Raw genomic sequence first — 20319 nt, forward strand, 5'->3', positions numbered from 1 at the left:
CTTCCCCTTTTTGTATCTTATTTCAAAATTGTACGGCTGTAAAATCAAGCTCCACCTAAGAAGGCGACTGTTCTTCAATGTCGCAGTTTGCAGCCAAGCCAGGGGACAATGGTCCGTCTCTACGGTGAATTTGGCCCCTCCAAGATAGCACTGCAATTTTTGAATGGCCCATACAATGCAAGCGCACTCTTTCTCTGACGCGCAATAAGCTCTCTCTCTAGAACTCAGTTTTCTGCTCAGGTAGAGCACGGGGTGCTCATTACCGTCGTCATCTCTCTGGCAGAGAACAGCACCTAACCCTCGATCACTGGCATCACACTGGACCGTGAATTCTCGGCCATAGTCTGGAGCTCGCAATACCGGACGGTTAATCAGCACAGCCTTCAGGTTTACGAAGGAGGCTTCCTTTTGTTCGTCCCAGACTACATTTGTCGGTTCTGTCTTGCGGAGAGCGTCGGTCAGAGGGCTGGCCAAAGATGAATAGTTAGGGATGTAGTGATTGTAGTATCCCGTCAGACCTAGGAATGCTCGAATTTCCGTCTTCGTGCTCGGCCGCGGGTAGTCTGCTACCGCAGAAATCTTAATCTCGCTGGGTTTCCTGAAACCTTGACCTACATTGTGACCCAAGTAGTCCACGGTCGCCCTTGCCAGGCAACATTTCTCGGCCTTTACGGTTAGTCCAGCTTGACGCAAAAGGCTCAGTACAGCTCTTAGATGTACCATATGGTCCGCCCATGAGTCGGAAAAAACCGCAATGTCGTCTAAATAAGGCACCGCGAATGTTTCACACCCCTTTAAAACCCTATCCATGAGTCGGGAAAAACAAAATGGAGCATTTTTGAGCCCGAAACTCATCATTGTTGGCTGGTAGCTGCCCGTCGGAGTGACGAAAGCCGCGTATCTGCTGGCGCGTTCAGTGAGCGGTACTTGCCAGTATCCTCGAGTAAGGTCCAGCGTAGTCACATATGCCGCTCTACTGACCTGTTCTACTCTCTCCTCAATATTCGGAATAAGATACACTTGATCCCTGGTGAGAGAATTTAGCTTTCGGTAGTCTACCACAGGCCTAGGGTCTTTACCTGGAGCTTCTACTAAGATCATAGGCGAAGCATAATCGCTTTCCGAGGGTTTTATTACTCCCAATTCCAGCATGCGAGTTACTTCCCTATCCAGAATTTCTCTTTGCCTTGGAGAGAATCGGTAGCACCTTGATCGCACTGGCACGTCTGAAGTCAGCTCAATATCGTGCTCAGTCAAATCAGTCCTGCCTGGCCTGTCCACGAAGCAGGCCTCAAACTCTGTTATAAGCTCGCCCAGATCGGACAGCTGAGATTTCTTTAGTTCTCCTATCTGCTCCGTCTTTTTGAGAAGCTCCTGTATCTTAGGATCATTGGCTTGCTCCATAGCTAAGTCCTCTCGGGTTCTACTTAAAAGTCTCGTGAGATTACTAGACACTGGCGGCAAGAGGTTATTCTCAAGAACGTCCTCATTCCGCGTCTCATCAAGCTCACTTTCAAGTTGACTTATTTGAGATGCCTCGCTCTCAAAGTTTTCTGACCTGCTATCTTCCGCATTTACCACTGTTTTAACTGCCGTTTCCTCCGCTGTGGATTTTTCTGGAATGAGCAGTGTAGCTAGTTCTCGCGCCTTTGAACGTGTTAAGGCTTGCACAACTCTGTCTCCGAAAAGGATGCCCCTCTTTCGCAGTAGCATGTCCGATTTGTTGGAAAACAAATACGGATAGCACTTAGGCAGCTTTTCTGAAACGGCAGCCTCGGCTGTTAACTCGCCGAAAGGGCCCTCGATGACCACGTTCGCGATTGGCAAGCACACACTCTGTTCCTCCACTACCTGGCGGATCCACGCACACTGTCCTGTATAGTCGGAAGGCGACACATACGCCGGATGGACAACATCCATCGTTGCGGCCGAATCGCGCAGTACCTTGCAAGGCTTCCAGTTGACTACTAGGTCATGCAGGTAGGGTTCTAAAAGCTGCATATTTTCATCGCAGTCACTGACATACGAGAAAGCAATCTTTTCTTTCCGGCAGTTGACGGCAATGTGACCTTGCTCATTACACCTGAAGCATGTGAGCGGCTTCCTAGCCCCAAGCTTGTTCTTTGTGTTCTGCGCGTTGGTCACTACCCCACTTCTCTCACTGCCGTCCTTTCTAGGGCGTTTGCCTGAAGAAGCCTTCCTTTCTTCGTTGGCAAATCTAGCAAAGTGCCTTTTCTGACGGTTTTTCACACTGAACTTGGGATTGCGGGGCCTATCCACTGCTGGGTTGCTGAATTGTCGGCGCGAAGCATACTCCTCAATAAGTTCGGCAGCTTCAGTTGCCGACTTAATTTCGCCTCTGTCCTGTAACCAATTTCTTTCTTTTTCTGGGAGGCAGTTATAAAACTGCTCCAAAAGAATTTGCTCGACTACAGCGTCCCTATCACTGTAGGAATCTGTGCTCTTTAGCCACTCGCCCAAATTTACTCTTAAATTGTACAGGAATTCAGGGTAACTCTCGTCCCTGGACTTAGTAGCGTTCCGAAAACGTTGTCTGAACGCCTCGGCGCTAAGCCTATACTTTCTCAGAAGGCAAGCTTTGACCTTCTCGTAGTTGTCCGCGTCCTCCTTGCTTAGCCGCGCGACAACCTCCGCTGCCTCGCTGGGCAGAACCGTCAATAATCTCTGAGACCAAGTGTCTCGCTGGAAGGACAGTTTTTCGCAGGTTCGCTCAAAGTTAGCCAGATACAGACCGATATCCCCTGATATCACATATGGCTGCATGTACTTTGACATCTTGAAATCTGCCTCCTTGTTGAGACGAGGTACCGCTAGCTGGGGACAATCGCCCGACCTCTTGCTCAACTCTAGTTCTAATTTCCGGAGCTCAATTTCTTGGTCCAGCTTTTTTGCTTCTCTTTCAAGCTTCTCACGTTCGTGCTCCCTTTCCTCTTTTTCCCTCTCAAGTTCACGCTCTCTTTCCTCTTTTTCCCTCTGACGTTCGCGCTCCCTTTCCTCTTTCTGCTGTCTGAGCTGTTCCTTTTTTTGCCCGATGAGGTTCCATGCTTCACTGAGCTCCTCATCATCGGTTCCCAGATCAGTGATTGCCTTTATAATCAAGGGTTTTCGTGCCAAACCACTTGTATTAATTCCCAATTCCTCACACAATAGCAACAGTTCCGGTTTCTGCAGCTTTTGTAGGTCCATGATCGCTCCGAGTGTCGGCTACTTCCAAAACAACAGTGCAAACTACCAAACCTAAAGGCGTTTCAACACTTTTTACCAGTTCTTAAAATCTAACCCTGTTCTAGAACCTGGTCCACATCAGAAGAAAAGCCAAGCACTCACCCACACATGCGATCGATGTTCCGAGCTGCCCTCTTGTTGGCCGATTGTTGCGCCTGCTTGTTGCTTGAGAGGCCACCTCCGATCACCAGATGTTGTGGCTTGCAGATTCTGATCCACCTCGAATCACCAGATGTTGTGGCTTGTAGATTCAGATCCCAACGCTGGTCACCAGTGTTGTGCTTGTAGATTCAGATCCCACCGCTGCAACCAGTTGTCGTGACGCTGGGGCTATGGCGACCCGGCCTTCACTTGGTAGCGTGCAGAGACTCCGGGTTGAAGAAGGACTGAATCTTCGAAGTTGGTAAAATATGTACAAGCAGGTTTACTGGCATTTTGAGAAAACGTATTTACAATATTTACACGAAAAAGAAGGGTACATCAGCAAAATGGCAAGCGTTAAGGGTTCATAGCGAGAAGCGACTGGATGAGCCGTTTACCCAGGGCTCAGAGCGACATTTCGTGCTCTGCAGCGTCCTTAAAAACCCCCTATGTCCAGCCCCTCTCTGAAGATGCTGACCAACCAAATCCAGGGCACGCCCCTCAGGTATCGGCATCCAATCGAACACTTCACTGCACTGATGGTCTGAAGCACTGACTGGTCCGGCATTCATTCGTTGGGCGTGATCACTTGTTGGCGGGAAAAGCTTGGGAACGGCGAGGAGAGGAGGTACATTTCTATTCTTCAGCAAAGAAACCACAAGCTGGTTCTGACAAGGGGTTTTACTTCTCAGAAACCCGAGTGCACGAGGCGCCGCATAGGGCTCCCAACATGGTCCCTTTTCGACAATTGCAAATCTTTCCTGCATTCCCGGGAAATCACTTAATGGCCGTATGAGTCATGCTCCTTTCTTGTCCTGCACGTCAGCGGACATGTCACTCTGTCGTCTCCTTTGGATAGGAGGCATTCATCACTGGAGGATAGCACTTCTCGACTGGAAGGGTGGACAAAAGAAAGAAAGCACTTCCTGCTATTTCCCGCAGGGGGACGTTTCTTTGTGTTTTTCCAGATGTTCTCTTGACAGGGTCAATTTGGCATTTGCAGGTTGTCCACAAAGCAAAACATGCTTACAAAACAGGATTCCTGGAAACAGGCTCACTTAGAGCCATTGGACCATCACCACATATTCACAAAACTTATCCATGCCCACAGGCGAACAATAGAGCGCGCAATTGCGGATGCTTGGTCGTAACAGGGTGTAGGCAAAACCGTCCCCGGAAGAAACGGCCTCTGAGGAAGCGGCAGCTGGGAAAAAGTGTCCCCAAGGCAGAAACCGCCCCTAAAAATGATTTCTTCCGGAACTCACATAAAAAAAAAAAAAAAAAATGATACACATTTTATCTCATTCTTGTCTTTGAGTTAAATGTGATCATTATTTGGAACCTGCATCCCCTGGGCGCCGGAAATGTTTACAAGAACTGTGTAAAAAGCATGGTGAAAGAGCCATCTGGCTCTTTCTACGTTGGGAGGTTCCGAGATCCGCAGCTCGTTAAGAAATCATATGGCAGATCTAATAGGCTTGGTAATAATGCCAACTGAGAAAAGTACGAGCGGATTGGCGTGTGGATGTCTCGGGGAACCACCCAAAGCAGAAGACGTCACTAGAATTACTTTCCAGACCTTCTGGTGACGAGGTTCAACCGTTCGTCTGATGATGATGCACAATTGTGATAATGGTGATGATGGCAAGATGATGCTAAACTGGTCATGCATCATGGCCATACTAAAGCATCGCTCCAAGCTTCTCCGGTAAATTCAGTGGTCAGCTCGCATTTTCCCCGCAAACAAAGCGAAGACGAGGCGCTGTCACTGTATTACCGCTGCCATCATTTTTTTTTTGTTATTAATGCCCGCATCAGTTAGGCGTTCAATTCCAAGTCGGAAATTGAAACCGCTGTAATAAAGTTAACATGCATCATTCATCATTGCAGCTCGCCACGGGGAAACGCAGTCTACTTCCTGTAGTGCAAGACTTCAGTCCCCATTGGGGGACATTTTTTCCTACTTCGCAAATAGGGACATTTTTTTCGGGGACATTTGCTCCGGGAACGTTTTTTTCTGGGACGTTTTTACCGGATCCCATTTCTGCATACTTCTCTTTGTGGGCAATAAAAGCAAATTCAGCCATGATTCATCCCCGCCCCCATTTTTGTTTTGTAGTTTAAGGCACTTGCACGCATAGTTTCGACGCCAGGTTTTATTTCTTGTTTGTCTGGATATACGGAAGCGGCCCCTATGGACATTCAGTGCGAGCAGTAGTGCTTTGTTTTTATCGCTTAAGCCCCCTTGCCTAAAATTGATCGCTTTCAGCGTCACTGCTACGTCCAGCCGCCAAATATTGGACCGCGAAATAATTTTTTATTTCATCGCTCGGAGTGTTTGTCTTTCATGTGCTGAGACCAAAGACGTATGTTAGAATCCTGCGCATGGTGGCATCATTTTTATGGAGGCGAAAAGTAAGACATCCGTGTACTGTGAATAGCAGAGCACGTTAAACAAACCCAGCAAGCCAGAACTACGGGGCACTCCACTATACACGACGCACCTCATATCTCACATTTATCCGACACTAAACACTAAATCATACCGTCAGTATAGGAGCCATTATTTAAAACACCCTATGCACACACGATCAGGATAAATACCTGGGACCTCAGTTATACCTGAATGCATATTTAAAGGACACTTCGAAAAGATAGGACGGCAAAATAAAATACAAAACCCAACGCCCAATGCCCAATGCACCATGGTTACTATAGTGTATGCGATGCTGGTTGTGTGCATGAAGTTTATCCTTGTCATGAAAGCGGCTATGCACTAAACCAAACTTCAAGCTATAGGAAACAATTCAGCATGTAAGAAAGTGGGACCATTATCATGCTTGAACCGAACATTACCTTGTTAAAGCAATTAAGGCGCAGCTCAAATTAACATCTCCGAAGCTTTAGTGCACCTACTACTACTACTACCACCCGAAGGAAGGAAGGAAGGAAGGAAGGAAGGAAGGAAGGAAGGAAGGAAGGAAGGAAGGAAGGAAGGAAGGAAGGAAGGAAGGAAGGAAGGAAGGATGGAAGGATGGAAGGATGGAAGGATGGAAGGATGGAAGGATGGAAGGATGGAAGGATGGAAGGATGGATGGATGGATGGATGGATGGATGGATGGATGGATGGATGGATGGATGGATGGATGGATGGATGGATGGATGGAAGGAAGCAAAGAAATAAGGAAACAAGGAAGAAAGGAAAAGAGTGTTGCCGGTCGCGGCAACCGCAATCTGAAATCTGAAGCATCTGAGCTGCGGGAAAGAAAACGGCATAGGGAGAAAATAGCAAGGGGAATTACAGAGGGGAGCGATAGCAAGAAAGGACATTGGAGCATTTTACATTATTTACAAAACAAAAAACGTTAACGAGTTCGTGCCGCTCGCGCAAGCATAAATTTCAGTTTTCAGCTCCCAAAATTACATACATGAACCTGATTCAAATTAACGCGCACATATGCACATTTGAGTAAAGTGTTCATTGGAGTTTGGGAATTTGACATTTGAAAATCTTGAGATTGCTGATCGCGAAAGCACATGGCATCTCACGGCCGCGAGGAAAGAAGGCATACACGATGATTACAAAGCCTGCCAATCTAACGACTTTGCTGTAAATTAGTGTCTACTCTATCTTATATTCTTCATGATAAAGAGACTATGATGTGCATGCATGTGCATGCATCATTTGTTAAACATGTCTCGACTCTCAAGATATGTGGGCAACATTTCGCACAGCTAAAGGCTGTGCCATGGTAGGTAAAAATATATTTGACAATATTTTCAAGCCACTTTTTGTGCCAACCTTTTACAACCAAACTTTTAGCTTTTGCAGTGATATATGACTTTCTCTCAGTGTGCACAATGATGACACTCAGACCAAATAACCAATGCTGCACAGCTTATGTTCACCGCGCAGAAAATACCGCAAGGATTGCAACTGTCATGCACTAACTATAAGGCTGCAGGCATTTTCATAACACTTTTTTCCCTTATTAGCTAGGTGGTCCTTACCTTGAAGCATGCAACTCTTATGCACGACTTACCGTTTTCTGTACCGTGTACCTTATTTCCAACATAGGGTTGACCGGTACGATTGGTTTCCAGAGCACAAAATTATGTGTACTTTCAATTTCAGTGGCCACTGATATCCAGAAAAACAGCCATTATTTATGGCTTGTTATTAAACACTTTTTTTGTTCGCACTTCGTTATTTGGGATAGCTCGGTTTTTGTGAATTCCTGCTTGTGAACCAAACTGTCCACATTAACAGGAAGCAACATTATTTCTGATGAAGCTGCTAACAAGAAGCATTCGAAGTGAAGAAAGGAAGAGTTTTATAGTGAACAATTTGCTAGGCATAATTTATTGGAAGGATAATGTAATAAAGACACCAGCTACACCAGAAACGATGACCGCGGATAGCACTACATGCCAGGCAGCCATACGCACGTTGTTCGGATAAACAATGAAAATCAGTTCTTCACGGACGCTTTGCCGCTATAGTAATCAATAAAGGAAAAAAAAAATAATGGAATTACGCGAAGCGTTGCTGCGCCAAAGAGTAATAATTTGATAAAAAATGTGCGAAATTGTAATGAACTACAAACAATTACATGGTACTCTGATTCTGATACCGCCCATTATGTTGTCTACGCGGTAAAAACCTATCAGTGGCACAGTCCGTGTGGGCACAGTCAGTGTGAGGAAACTCTGTCCACTCTTCCTTCAAGCTGGGTATACGAGGTCGTGCTTAGATCATATAGGTCTAGCCCCTCTTGCGCATTAAGAGGTTGTGCCAGTTTCTTTGCCGTCTTTATCGGAAGCAAAATTCAATTTTCCTAGGCGCATCACATGAACAGAAAATTAACGTATCGCTGTTGCATGCGCCCTAGGGGACATCAGTGTTTTGTCGCTTACCAGGTGCAGTCTTAAGTTTAACAAATTATTTGTTTGCATTCATTCAATCATCGCCCTAAGTCGTAAAGCTCTAGCAGATCGCTTCAATCGTTATTTTACACCTGAAATCACCTTCCTTCTCCCGGCAGATGAAAATGAAGTGGTACAAATAATTTCTATGCTTAAGAAACAGCAAAGCGACCTTTGATTTCGACATTGTTTTTTGTTACGTCGAAAACAGCAGCCGATGGCTGTCAACCGACTTAGTGCATATAAGTAGTGGCGGTTCATGATGTGTGAACAGTGTAACAGAAGGTACGTCATAAGGCTACTAAAGGTATCTAATAACCCTCCCGGTGTGACCAAGTTCAACACGCTTTTTTATTCTTTTTTATAGAGTGCGAGTGGATAAAAAAGAAAATAGCAAAGCCGAAGGTTTTCGTCTAATCTTTGCTGCACTGCCCACTGCAATGAATAGAAGGTGATCTTAAGGCCAATATAAGAGACTTCTTTTTTTGTTTCGAAAAGAGCCATATAGACCTTGAAAGAAGCAAAACAAAGGTAGTTATTTTTTATCCACAGCAGCACATTGTAAAGTTATATGTAACAGCTTTGAAGATTTTTGAGCAAACTAAAAATTGCAGTTGAACTTCACCTACTTCGGTGCCCAAAGTTCGCTCTTTTCGGGAAGAAAAAAACAGTTACCAAGGTCTTTCAATTTTTTCTCCTTTTCTTCGCGATTTAAAGTTACAGACCACTCGCTTTGCGAACACTTTTTTTTTTTGGAACGGAACTGTGTATGTTCAGCAATGACGATTATATACGAACTACATATTTGACGATTCACACTTCTGGAACATTCGATTTAAGCGCTTTTTGAAAAGTGGCTGGCGCTTTGTTGAGTGTGACATGGACAACACGACATCAAGCATCCGCACGAAGGGGAGCCGTACAATAAAGTAAAGAGGGCTAGTGCTGCCGCCGTAACTTTCTTTTTTTTTCGGAGTCCCGCTGCCGGCGTTCCTTATCTGTTCTGCGAGCGGTCTACGCCTGCACGGTCGAAAACACACTACGAACACTAACAAAAAGCTAAAGAGCGTACCACGCCCTACCTTCCCACTCCCCCTTGCCTGCTCCTTCTCCCCCTATCCATCCATTCCCACCCCCTCCCCAACGTTCCAAGGAGTGAGGAGGGGGGCGTCGTCAAGAAGGGTTGTCGGCAGTGGGAGAAGGACAACGGGATTCTGAAAGCGCGGGGACTCCAAAACGGGGGAGAAATTTGCATTAGTGCATGGGAATAGCGACCTGGGTTTCGATATCGTCTTGTTTCGTGCACACCCCCATTTCATACCGTGAACTTCGTTCGGCAGCATCATTCTTCGGGATCGTTCCTTCTCTCATGCACTGTATAATACTGTAGTAAGAAGCATTTCTACAATCGGCGTTTCCGCGATAGAATGAACGCGGTAGAGCAGGTACACAACACGCTAGCAGAGAGAGGAAAGTACGACACAGAGCTGATTTATTTCAGAGGAAGGCGGACATTTACATGTAGAAACCGTCCTGGTGTGACACATCAAGGCACGATGCCGCTTCTCAACCCTGTTCTGCATTTCGCACAGTCGCCGCACTGCGTCTTCTATATTCATTACCGCTGTAACGTGTGCGTACAAAACCAGCACCAGCAGCAACAGGCATCCACCCTTCGGATGCCCGGGGGACAGCGAGAAGAGATGCTGTGCCTAAAAGGCACACCACCTCCCCTTGTCCACCACACACGGCGGCCGAGTGTACAGCCGGAGTCTGGAACGCTCCGGAACGACACCAGTAAGAATCTCAGACCCCGCAACACAGCGATCGAAGGCAGAAGCGCTGCAGGCGCTGGGATTCGAACCAGCGTCTTCGCGTGTGCGAGCTCAACACGTTACCCACTCGGCTACCGTGTGGCACGGCTTCTAGGTGACGCTCACAATAGGTGTTGCGTGGGGGATGAAGCGGTCATACCGGAGCATGCGCCGTGCCTACTTGCTGATTTTTACGAGATAGTACGAGCGTGACGCATATCTAGTGATATCGGGTGCAGCCTCTGTAGCGTGCGCGCTTGATATCGAATGCAGCCGCTGTAACTTTCGTGCCTGGTCATTCATGATTACCATGTCACTTAATTCCGTGCTTTTGTCCAGACGGCGGATATAAGAAAGGTGCAAGCAAGGAGAACGTGCCTATATTTTAGTGATCGGCATGCTGTTTCGTACTTTTATAGTGAGGTTCGCTTTGATGACGTTAACGGAAGAGAGGGGGAGCAGATCGGTTGAATGAGGCCGATTCTCCTCACACGCACTGTGCAAAGGATTCTTATTCTGCTGACTGAAGATTGATTTCATAGCATGTATATAAATTCTTTAAAAAAAAAAAAAAACATGAAACCGAATATGTATGAATAACATGAAAACCAACCAGACAATATGTAACTCCTCGTTCAGAATAGTATGTCTGCATTTCCAAATGTATTATTGATGCTCACGTGGCGCACGTGTCTTTGTTCGAGATATTCGGTTTGGTTTACGGGGTTTGACGTCCTAAAGCGACTCCAGGTATAATAGACTCCCCAGAGGAAAGCCCCTAAAATTTCGATCGTTTGCAGTTCTTTAACGTGCACTGCCATCACACAGTACACGGGCGCTTTACTTTCCGCCTCCATCGAAAACCGGCCGCCGCGTCAGGATTCGATTCCGCCTCCTTGTGCACAGTGGTGGATCACAAGTAGATCACAAGGCTGCTATTCCTATACCGAACTTCGTGGAGTTCACATGCTAAATCTAGGAGTTCATTACTCATGAAATAGCCAGCTCAGTCGAAACAATCAGTTCTGCGTGTGAATGGTGTACTATAAGAGAAGAAAAATAGTACAGCAAAGCTTAATGTGTTCGCACATCAGTCTGCGGGAGCTGATAGAGCCCCGAACGCTGTTCTGCGCCAATAACCACAGCAAAGCGGCGACTCGATGTCGACACTCGCTGCCAGCGCTGGTGAGCTTTTGGGGTATGCTCTCGGCTACACTGCGAGATACCGCACTTGCGACAGAGATATGATGCTGCTCGTCTTTTTCCCGTTGCGCCAAAGCTGTAACCGCGACTTCCCTGTTATGCGGGCATCACACGGTGGACCTCCGAGCACACTTCAGTGGGAGAGGACCCAACGCTTTTCTCTGCTGTCTTTCCGGGCCGTGTTAAGCTAGCGTCCTGTGGAGTGGTCGCTAGGGGAGGGTAAAGCACGGCGTGAAGACTTTTGGGGGCGGATCTCCAGCGGAGTAGATGCAATAACCTTCTCGTCTTACTTCCTTTTCGTCGCTAAGAGACAACATTAATCACCATTTATGTGAAGGGTTTCTGCTTTATCTTTTTTACGGGAATATTTCGAAAATATGGCTCAACACTGCTTTTCTATTGTTTAAAATTTCGTTTTTACGTTCATGTCTTTGAAGCTACGTTCTTGATGTTCGTCACGTAATGCTGCCATCATGTCTCCATTGCGCTGAGAAATGCACCAATGGTTATGTGCTTAGCTGTGGCGGAAGATGATCGGAAGAAGAAACAAATAGTGATACTTTTACAGCTGATAATAAAACCTATTACACAAGCTAAATGTAATTTATGACACCTTTGGAAGCGGGGGATAGTTACTGTTGGAGGGTTGTGAATACACATAACTTAGTTGGTCAGTCAAATATTTAGGGGAATCCACCAAGGTGGAGTAGAATTGTAATAAACGCAGCCATACGGCTACAAAGGAAAGCTACACAGCTTTCTCAGAAACTTCGTAGTGAAAGAAAAATTAGTCCTGATCCGGGAATCGAACCCGGCACCACCGCCTTTCACCACCGTATGGCTGCGCTTGGGTGGACGCAATGAGTAATTACTCCCTTACTACATAACTCAGTTATTACCACCTATATATATATGTACTAGGCTTATCACTGCCTGGAAACTCCACTTCACATTCTGTCATTAAATGAAAAAAAAAAAAAAGAAGAAGGAAACATTAGGCAAATTCAGAAATTTCTTAAAGGAGATTTTGACTTCCACTTTTACATGCCTGTCCCTCCGCACGACTGCTGTCCAGGGTTTGTCACACACGCCTTCAAATGATTTAAAATAGTGCTACGAATATGAAGACGACAAAGTAGGCAGTGGCGCGAGGTGGAGCGCTCGCACCAAGCCCGCTGGCCAGTAATGGATACCTGATCATTATGCCATCCCGTCGTCCTGTTTCTATCATGTCGGCGTTTTACACCGCTTCCCACCACGTAACGATATTATCATCATCAGCCTGATTATACCCACTGCAGGGCGAAGGCCTCTCCCATATTACTCCACTTCACCCGGTTTTGTGCTAGCTGCATCCATTTGACCCCGGCGAACTTCTTAATCTCATCCGCCCACCTAACTTTCTGCCGCCCCCTGCTACGCTTTCCTTCCCTTGGAATCCAGTTTGTTACCCTCAGCGACCATCGGTTATCCTCTCTTCGCACTACATGTCCTGCCCATGTCCATTTCTTCTTCTTAATTTCTATTAGAATGTCGGTAACTTGAGTTACTTCTCTGACCCACTCTGCACGATTTCTATCTCTTAATGTTACCCCTACCATTTTTCGTTCCATAGCCCTCTGGGCTGTCCTCAACTGAAGTAGAACTCTCTTGGTTATCCACCACGTTTCAGCCCCATAGGTGAGTACAGGCAAGATGCAACTGTTGTATACTTTCCTCTTGAGCGATACCGGTAAGCTGCTAGTCATAATCTGCGAATGCTTGCCAAATGCGCTCCATCCCAATCGTATTCTTCTTGTTATTTCCTTTTCGTGGTCCGGATCTGCGGTTACTACATGTCCTAAGTAGACATATTCGCCTACTACCTTTCGCTACCTAATGTAAACTGCTGTTCCTTCCCGAGGCTGTTGAACGTTACCTTAGTCTTCTGCATATTGATTTTCAAGCCAACCTTTCTACTTTTCCTGCCTAGGTCATCAATCATTATTTGTAGTTCATCCCCCGAGCTGCTTAGCAATGGCAATGTCATCAGCAAATCGCAGATTACTGAGGTATTCTCCATCTACCCTTATCCCTAACTGCTCCCATTGCAAGTCTCTGAATACTTCCTCTAAACAAGCTGTGAATAGTACTGGGGAGATTGTGTCTCCTTGCCTAACACCTTTCTTTATGGGAATTTTGTTACTTTCTTTATGCAGAACTATGGTTGCTGTGCAGCCACTATATATATCTTCCATCACTTTCACGTACGGCTCGTCTACCCCCTGATTTCGCAATGCCTGCATCACCGCCGAGGTTTCAACTGAGTCAAATGCTTTTTCGTAATCAATGAATGCTATGTATAAGGGCCGGTTATATTCCGAGCATTTTTCTATCACCTGATTGATGGTATGGATATGATCGATTGATTGATCACCTGATTGATCCTTTGCTTGACTGCAGTCTAAGGTGTTCCTGATTCTATTAGCGATTACCTTAGTAAATACCTTATACGTAACAGACAGTAAGCTGACCGGTCTGTAATTTTTAAGGTCCTTAGAGTCCCCTTTCTTGTGAATGAGGATAATGTTTGCATTCTTCCATGGTTCCGGTACCGTCGGTGACACCAGGCACTGCGTATACAGGGTGGACAGTTTTTCTAGCACGATATCCCCCCCCCCCCCCCCCCCACCGTCCTTCAGCAAATCTGTAGTTATCTGATCCTCTCCAGCTGATTTCCCTCTTTTCATTGTTTCTAGTGCTTTCTTGACCTCATCCTTCGTCACTGGTGGAAGGTCTGACTGTTTTCCCTACCGCTAATCTCATTACGGTCCTGACTACTTTGACTACTGTAGATATCTGTATAGAACTCCTCGGCTACTTCGACTATCTTTTCCATATTAGTGATGACGTTGCCCGCCTTGTCCCGTATCGCATACATCTGGTTTTTGCCTATGCCCAATTACTTCTTTACCGCTTTAAGGCTTCCCCCATTCTTTACAGCATGCTCAATTTTCGATATCTTCTATTCTTTTACGGTATATGGATCACATCCCGAGTCGTCGAGTGGCTTATGTCTGTCCATGGCCAGCGATCGAGATGGTAAGAAAAGAAAGAGGAGAACATGAAGATGAGCGGTAATAGGAGAAGGAAGTTAAGTGTGAGAGAAAAATTTGATGGACGGTATTATCGACAGAGAGCTAGAAATAATACAGAAATGTAACAGAGCTCAAGCGCTGCGGCTTTCTTGTCGCTCTCGCTCGTCGCTGCTGGCGCTGTGCTAGGCTCACGTGCTATTGCGACGTGAGGGACGCGATACGATTATTCCGCTCGAACTTTGGTGTGCCGCTTCAAACTTTCAAGCCTGAACTTCAGAATAAACCATGCAAGTGGCTGCGACTCGTAATCGAAAGTGCTCGGTGAGAGTAAGCTCAGCCTAGAATCCGAAGTCTGCGGGAGAATTCCAGGCGGGTGAAACAACGAAACGAAAAATCAGCGCTCGCGAATTCCGCGGCAGCTGTCGCTCCGCAGTGGCACGGTTGACGCGAAATATGTCCGCGTGGCGCACTCTGGACACTCAACGTCTGCTTTCTACTCTACGATACGCTTGGTACCGTACCGCTTTCTTGACCTGCTGGACTTTCCCTCCCAGCCAGCCTTCTTAACACGGACATACATCTGGATTAAAACACGACCGCTTATCTCATGTTGCGAAACGGGTGTTTAGTCACTGTAACCTTTCTGCCTTTCATAGGAAAACTGGTTGTTCACACGAACAACAGCGGAACGTATTTCATTGCTTGTGTGTTGGATACTGTCATTGAATTCCGGATTAGCGCGGATAATATGTAGTCAGTTGTCGGAAGTTCCAGGTTTATTTAGATAACTTTTTGCTTTTTAGAGATGAGCTAGAAATATGAAGAAAAATTTATGGGGCTCTTCGAATCACTAAACTGCAATGAGGCGAAAACCTATATCGCGCGGTGGTCCAAAGCTCTCCACTACGGCACCTTTTTCGAGTTGGCAGCTCCTGCCAAACGTAATTTCAGGAAGCCCAAGGTCCAGTTAGTGTTCGGCACTGTCAGCTGCCAGCTACCGCCTCCCACGTAACGAAAGCATTGCGGACGGACGGAGAAGATCTGGTAACATTAGCCATTAAAGGCTCTCCTCCGTAAAACGCAGACTGCTGTGAACGTTAAGGAAAGTAACGTTCAACACATACACACGCCCACGCACACACACACACACGCACTCATCTGAAGGCTGTTTTATGTACTTCGATAACAATTACTTCTCCTGTAAAGCATGCTCTGTTGTTCGCACGGTAGCAATAGGTGAATGACAATTTGTGAAGAAGCTGGTGACGACGAAGGTCGGTGAACGCTATCCGCATTCGAATTTGAGCGCTATTCTTTCGCTGCATAGCTTTTTGTACATACCAACAAACTATTTCTGTTCGCGCTAATGCTTCAATTAGGTTTCGATGTTTCGCTGCGTCAGTATCCATATTTTGCGCCGGCGATCCGCCTTTCGATCTGTATTCCGCTACTCCTGCTGCTGCTGCTGCTGCTGCTGCTGCTGCTGCTGCTGCTGCTGCTGCTGCTGCTGCTGCTGCTGCTGCTGCTGCTGCTGTCGCTGCTACTGCTGCCCTTGCTCCTGCTGTTGCTGCTGCTGCTACTCTTACTCATGCTGCTGCTGCCGCTCCTCGTGCTGCTCCTGCTCCTGTCCCCGCTGTTACTGCTGCTCCAGCTCTCGCTGCTGCTGCTGCTGCTGTTCACTTCATTCTTGCTGCTGCTGCTTCTCCTCTTCCTCTTGCTCTTCCTGCTGCTGCTCATTCTCTCGCTCTTTCTGTTGCTGCTGCTACTGCTGTTGCCCATTCTCTTGCTCTACCTCTTTCTCCTGCTACTGCTGCTGCTGCTGCTGGTGCTACTCCTACTCCTACTGCTGCCACTGTTCCTACTGCTGCTGCTTCTGTCTAGCTCTTGCTCCTGCTACTCCCGCTGCTGCCGCAGCTGCCGCTGCTGCTCTTGCTGCTGCTCCTACTCCTGCTGCTCCTCAGCTGCTGCTGCTGCTCAGCTGCTGCTCCTGCTCTTGCTCCCGCTGCTGCTCCCGCTCCTGCTCCCGCTGCCGCTCCCGCTGCTGCTGCTCCCGCTCCCACCGCTACTGCTGCTGCTGCTGCTCCCGCTCCCCCCGCTGCTGCTGCTCTCGCTCCCGCTCCCCCCGCTGCTGCTGCTTCCACTCCCTCTCCCGCTGCCCCCCGCTCTCCCCGCTGCTGCTCCTGCTCCCGCTCGCGCTTCCGCTCCCCCCGCAGCTCCTCCTGCTGCTGCTCCCCCCGCTGCTGCTGCTGCTCCCGCTCACCCCACTACTGCTGCTGCTGCTCCCACTCCTCCCACTGCTGCTGCTGCTCCCACTCCCCCCGCTGCTGCTGCTCCCGCTGCTCCCGCTGACCCTCCCGCTCCCCCCCCGCCACTGCTGCTGCTGCTCACGCTCCCGCTCCCGCCGCCGCTGCTGCTCCCGCTAAAGCTCCCACTCCCCCCACTGCTCCCGCTCCCCCTGCTGCTGCTTCCACTCCCTCTCCCGCTGCTCCCCCGCTGCTGCTCCTGCTCCCGCTCGCGCTTCCGCTCCCGCCGCAGCTGCTTCTGCTGCTGCTCTCCCCGCTGCCGCTGCTGCTCCCGCTGACGTTGCCGCTCCCGCTGCTGCTGCTGCTGCTGCTGCTCCCGCTCCCCCCGCTTTTGCTGCTGCTCCCGCTGCCCCCGCTGCTCCCGCTCTCTCCGCTGCTGCTGCTGCTCCCGCCCTTTCTCCCGCTCCCCCTGCTGCTGCTGCTGCTCCCGCTCCCCCCCACTATTCCTGCTCACGCGCCCGCACCGCCGCCGCCGCCGCTGCTGCTGCTGCTCCCGCTCACGCTCCCACTCCCCCCACTGCTCCCGCTCCCCCTGCTGCTGCTCCCACTCCCTCTCCCGCTGCTCCCCCGCTCGCGCTTCCGCTCCCGCCGCAGCTGCTGCTCCCGCTGACGTTCCCGCTCCCGCTGCTGCTGCTGTTTCCCCTTCCCCCGCTTTTGCTGCTGCTCCCGCTGCTCCCGCTCCCCTTACTGCTGCTGCTCCCGCTCACGCTCCCCCCCCCCCCCACAATTCCTGCTCACGCTCCCGCACCGCCGCCGCCGCTGCTGCTGCTGCTCCCGCTCGCGCTCCCACTCCCCCCGCTGCTCCCGCTCCCCCGCCGCTGCTGCTGCCGTTCCCGCTCGCACTCCCACTCCCCCCGCTGCTGCCGCTCCCGCTCCCCCGCTATTACCGCTCCCGCTCCCCTCGCTGCCGCTCCCGCTCACACCGCTGCTGCTGCTGCTCTCGCTCCCACTGCTGCTGCTCTCGCTCCCGCTGCTGCTGCTCCCGCTTCCGCTCCCCCCGCAGCTGCTCCTTCTGCTGCTCCCCCCGCTGCCGCTGCTGCTCCCGCTGACGTTCCCGCTCCCGCTCCCCTCGCTGCAGCTGCTGCTCCCGCTGCCCCCGCTGCCCCCCTCCCTCCGCTGCTGCTGCTGCTCCCGCCCCTTCTCCCGCTCACCCCGCTGCTCCCACTCCTTCCACTAGTTCTGCTGCTGCTCCCGCTCCCCCTGCTGCTGCTGTTACCGCTCGCACTCCCGCTGCTGCCGCTGCCGCTCCCGCTGCGGCTCCGGCTCCCCCGCTGCTGCTCCCGCTCACGCCGCTGCTGCTGCTGCTGCTACTGCTCTCGCTCCCACTGCTGCTGCCGGTGCTGCTGCTGTTCCCGCTCCCGCTCCCACTGCTGCTCTCGCTCCCGCTCACACTCCTGCTGCTGCTCCCGCTCCCGCCGCCGCTCCCGCTGCTGCTGCTAATCTCGCTCCCCCCGCTACTGCTGCTGCTGCTCCCGCCGTCCCCTCCCGCTTCTGCTGCTGCTCCAGCTCGCGCTCCCACTCCCCCCTCTCCTCCCGCTCCCTCGCTGCGGCTGCTGCCGCTCCCGCTCACACTCCCGCTGCTGCTGCTGCTGCTCCCGATCCCGCTCCCCGCGCGGCTGCTGCTCCCGCTCCCATTGCTGCTGCTGCAGCTCCCGCATCCCCCGCTGCTCGCACTGCCGCTGCCTATGCGCTACTGCTGCTCCCGCTGCCCCCGCTCCCCCCGCTGCTGCTGCTGCTGCTGCTCCCGCTCCCCCCTCACTGCTGCTGCTGCTGCTCCCGCTCACGCTCCCACTCCCCCCGCTGCTGCCGCTCCCGCTTGTACTCCCGCTCCCCCCGCTACTGCTGCTGCTGCAGCTCCCGCTCCCCCCACTGCTGCTACTCCCGCTCCCACTCCCACTACTGCCGCCGGTGCTGCTACCGCTACCGCTCCCCCTGCTGCTGCTGGTGCTGCTGCTGCTCCCGCCCCACTCCTGCTGCCGGTGCTGCTGCTACTGCTCCTGCTCACACTGCTGCTGCTCCTGCTGCTCCCGCTCCCGCTGCTGCTGCTGCTGCTGCTGCTACCGCTCCCACTACTGCCGCCCGTACTGCTGCTCCCGCTGACACAGCTGCTGCTCACGCTCCCGCTCTCCCTGCTGCTGCTGCTCCCGCTGCTGCTGGTGCTGCTACCGCTCCCGCCCCCACTCCTGCCGGTACTGCTGCTGCTACCGCTCCCGCTGCTAGCGCTCCCGCTTGCACTCCCGCTGCTGGTGCCCCCGCTGCTTCCACTGCTGCTCCCGCTTCCACTCCCGCTGCTGCTGCTGCTGGTACTGCTGCTTCCGCTGCTACTCCTGCCGCTGCTGCTGCTGCTCCCGCTCCCACTACTGCTGCTAGTGCTTTTACCACTCCCGCTCTCACTGCTGCTGGTGCTGCTGCTGTTGCTCTCGCTCCCGCTCCCACTGCTGCTGCTCGTGCTGCTACTGCTGCTCCCGCTCCCACTGCTGCTGCTTGCACTCTCTCTCCCGCCGCTTCCGCTCCCCTGCTGCTGCTCCCCCCGCTGCTGCTGCTGCTACTCCCGCTCATGCTCTTACTTCCCCCCGCTGCTGCTGCTCCCGCTCACGCTCCTGCTCCCCCCGCTGCTGCTGCTCCCGCTGCTCCCGCCCTTTCTCCCGCTCACCCCGCTACTGCTGCTGCTGCTCCCGCTGCTCGCACTCCTCCCACTGCTGCTGCTGCTCCCGCTCCGCCTGCTGCTGCTGCTCCCGCTCCCGCTCCCCCCCCCACTATTCCTGCTCCCGCTGCTCCCGCTCCCCCTGCTGCTGTTCCCGCTTTCTCCGCTGCTCCCGCTCCCCTCGCTGCCGCTCCCGCTGCGGCTCCGGCTCCCCCCGCTGCTGCTCACGCCGCTGCTGGTGCTGCTGCCGCTCTTTCTCCCACTGCTGCTCTCGCTCCCGCTCACACTCATGCTGCCGCTCCCGCTGCTGCTGCTGCTGCTCCCGCTGCTGCTGCTGCTCCCGCTCACGCTCCCACTACTGCTGCCGGTGCAACCGCTGCTACCGCTCCCGCTCCCCCTGCTGCTGCCGGTGCTGCTGCTACCGCTACTGCTCCCGCGTACACTACTGCTGCTCCTGCAGCTCCCACTCCCACTCACCCTGCTGCTGCTGCTGCCGCTGCTGCTGCTGCTACCGCTCCCGCTCACCCTGCTGCTGCTGCTGCTGCTGCTGCTGCTGCTGCTGCTGCTGCCGCTCCCGCTCCCACTGCTGCTGCTGCTGCCGCTCCCGCTCCCACTGCTGCTGCTGCGGCCGCTCCCGCTTCCGCTCCCACTGCTGCTGCTGCTACTCCCGCTCCCACTGCTGGTGCTGCTGCTCCCGCTCCTACTGCTGCTGCTGCTGCTCCAGCTCCCGCTGCTGGTGCTCCCGCTGCTTCTGCTGCTGCTCCCGCTTCCACTCTTGCAGCTGGTGCTCCCGCTGCTTCTGCTGCTGGTGCCGCTGCTACTCCTGCCGCTGCTGCTGCTGCTCCCTCTCCCACTATTGCTGCTGGTGCTGCTGCTCCGGCTCCCGCTTCCACTGCTGCTGCTGCTGCTGCTGCTCCAGCTCCCGCTGCTCGTGCTTCTGCTGCTGCTCCCGCTTCCACTCCCGT

At 51.5% G+C, this 20319-nt stretch overlaps 1 pseudogene; it reads right to left on the reverse strand.

Moving 5' to 3' along the window:
- Nucleotides 1–18368, reverse strand: part of LOC146179436 (uncharacterized) — a 57731-nt pseudogene extending 39363 nt beyond the window's left edge.
- Between the last annotated feature and the right edge of the window lie 1951 nt (nt 18369–20319).

Source organism: Amblyomma maculatum, chromosome 9 (genome assembly GCF_055883805.1).
Source record: "Amblyomma maculatum isolate TAMU_Amacu chromosome 9, ASM5588380v1, whole genome shotgun sequence".
In the NCBI taxonomy this organism is placed as follows: domain Eukaryota; kingdom Metazoa; phylum Arthropoda; class Arachnida; order Ixodida; family Ixodidae; genus Amblyomma; species Amblyomma maculatum.